We start from the raw sequence: 3,041 nt of genomic DNA, 5'->3' as shown, positions 1-3,041 counted from the left end.
TGAGTACTTAAAGGTGCAATGTGTAATATTTACAACGATCCATTTACAGAAATGCAATACAATATACATAACTATTTTTTCAGAGGAGTATGAAGAACTATCATGCTATCTTTACCAATGACATATTTTGCTGTGTCGGCCACAGTAGCTTCTCCAAAGGGAGGGGTGAGCGGTGGACTGAGCCGTAGGTTGCAATTCGCAACCTCACCACTAGATGCTGCTAAAATTTACACACTGCACCTTTAAATGTTACATGTACCACACCAGTTTCCATTGCACAGAAGTTTCTTTAGTTTCTTGTTTGGCTCGTCACTTCACAAAAATAACTGAGAGGTTCTTTAGAGAGCCATGCTGCCAGGGATAGTTATTTTTATACTGTGTTCTTTGACTTCCTCTGCTTGTTGTGGCCTAAAGACCTCTCTTATTGGTTTCATCTCAAGAGCAGTGTGAAGCAAGACTGCATCATGTTGAAGATCTTCCTTCTTCAGCTCTGTGAGTGGCATTTACAAAAACCTTTTCATATGCATATGTGTTATGAATAAATGGATTTTTGATGGTTAACATTTTAGTTGTTTTAATTTAAATACTCCTATTTTTTTGTCACAGATCTACTAACATGGTGTCAAGTTGCGGAGATTTTAACAGATCATATAACAGATTTGGGTCAAGGTGTGACCTTAAACTGTGATCTTGATTTAAAGGAGGTGACATGGTCGATAATAAATTCAAAACATTCTCCAATTCTGATATTACGCTCCTTTTCAAACCCAGCACCAACATTTTACTTCAATAATACATTCAGACAGAAATATTCTGTTCATAAATTATGTCAGCATTGATGAGTTAGGGTTGGTTTATTACTGTACAAACATAGACAAAACTGCAAAGTTCAGCAAAGGCATTAGACTTGTCCAGACCCCATGGATCACACCGATCACTGGTGAGTGATACTTCACCTGTTTCCTCATAACAATATATAGCTCAAAAAAGCAATTGCTTACTCTAATATACAAACACACCAGCATTGGTATATATTTCTATTTTCTTTTCAGTCCCAACTCAACCTTTAGAGTGTCAGAATCACACTGTAGTAGTGTACCCTACAGAGCCGACATTGTGGCAGATGGTTACTGTCATACTTGCTCTGATCAGTGTTGTTCTGGTATTTGGGTTCATAGGTGAGTTGAAGTTCTACTTTATTACCGTTAAATGTACTGCAATGGCATCATGAGATTCTCTTTTTTTTTCTTAGCATACTTTGGCTTTTGTATGTTTTTTGCTGGTCGCAGTAACAAACACCCACAACGACGAAGAAACTGACCTTCTGCAGCTTAACTGATAGATCCAGAAAACGCTGACCTGATGTCTCTTTTGGGAGGTGTCCAGACAACTGGCAAAAAATTTAAATATGTCCCAGCTTCAGCTATAAGGGTCCCTGGGATCAATTTACATAGAACAGAAACCCAACATACATTTTAGAATATAACGGACAATTTTCTTGGGTTTACTGAATAATAAATGTTTGCATAGTTAACTGTCACCCCGTCCCGAATACGGGATGCCTACGTTTACTTCACTATATTACAATCAAATCTAATCTAATCTTGACAAACTATATATAGTTGGAAAGGTCTAAGTCTCCCAAATATATATTTTACCAATTTGTTTTGTAAAAAATTATGTAGGAAAAGTAATAGATCAATTTATGACAAGAGTGCACCCTAAAAAATCTAAATAATAACAGTAGTTTTGACCTTTGTTTAAAAAAAAAGACTTATTCGTTGCCTTTTTATCACATTTTAGAAATCAACAGAAGTTATATATCAAGTGAAAACTTAAAATATCAAGATTCATCCTTTAAAAGCCATTTTAAAATCAAACATTGCATTACCATGTAAATGGTACATCAATATCATGTTGCAAAATGTTTTCAGTCATGAATTATAAAAATTAAGGTTTGTATCATGCGCATTTTCAACCAGTCGTGTTCGTTGCTGTTTTCGCAGCAAAAATAAATTCAGAGCTGCTTTTACAGGAAATTTCTTTGTAATCTGGTCACCATGACAGCTTTGTGTGTTTGAAATGATAATAAAATCACTTGAATATGGTGCTGCATTTTAGTTTATTTATAAAAAAAAATCATAATGCACATTTTGTGCTCAGTTATTAATTAATTAATTTGGAATAGTTTGCTTTAAATAAAGTGTTGAGAGAAGCTCTGAAATGTTTCACTTACTTTGCACTATGTGCAAATAAGAAACCACAAAGTCTCACCTTAGGCCAGGATGTGCTAGCGAGATTATATCTCTTACATTTTCTTCACCTAATATATATATATATATATATATTAAATAGTTTTGTGCATTGAAAGTCTTATGCACTCTGTGTGCATTAATTGGACTATAATTTGTTCTTGCATTCATTTTAAATCCAGCGATTTCTGTTGTTTATACTGGCCAATTTAGACATAATAATTGTTTTAAATGACTATTTTAAAGTCGTCTTTCTCATCTTGTCCAACTTATAAAGTAAATTTAAGTTTTTGATTGTCAGAGACAAATTTAATGTGACCACATCACGTCTTTTTACGTCCTTCTTGTGTTTAGTTCCTGTTTTGGCTGCTTTGGTTATTGCTGGTCTTGTAGAATCTGGCCATCTAGTGGTCTCAATGACATATCGACCAAACTGCCACTGATTGTTGTTATTATTATTTGAAATAATAGATTTAATGATATATAAATGATATCATTAAATCTGCAACCTATAACCTAAAATATGAATATATGGCACCCTGGATTTTTCTTATTTACTTGAACACATCCTTTTGGCAAAACAAATCAAGCTCATGTGCTTTAAAGTTTTTTTTCATTACATAAGCTTTGGCATTTCAGTGTTGAATGTAACTTCACTTTGCCTTCTATCACCCGTGATAAAACCTCTGTGACCAATGACACATGCCATACATGCTTCTACCCTCTAAATAAACACAATACAAATACAAATTAATATAAATGCTTGATTGTAAACATTATATTTATTCA

General features: G+C 33.8%; 1 long non-coding RNA gene across 1 annotated transcript; it reads left to right on the top strand.

Annotated features, from left to right (window-relative positions):
• The first annotated feature begins 828 nt into the window (after window positions 1-828).
• LOC132159181 (uncharacterized) lies at window positions 829-1,530 on the top strand. The gene is made up of 3 exons (XR_009437820.1): window positions 829-940; window positions 1,053-1,178; window positions 1,253-1,530. It is a non-coding gene; the product is annotated as an uncharacterized LOC132159181 (long non-coding RNA).
• The last annotated feature ends 1,511 nt before the right edge of the window (window positions 1,531-3,041 follow it).

The sequence above is a fragment of the Carassius carassius genome, chromosome 16, assembly GCF_963082965.1.
Source record: "Carassius carassius chromosome 16, fCarCar2.1, whole genome shotgun sequence".
Taxonomy (NCBI): domain Eukaryota; kingdom Metazoa; phylum Chordata; class Actinopteri; order Cypriniformes; family Cyprinidae; genus Carassius; species Carassius carassius.
Note: the sequence above shows the minus strand (reverse complement) of the source record. Positions and strands in the feature narration are given on the sequence as shown.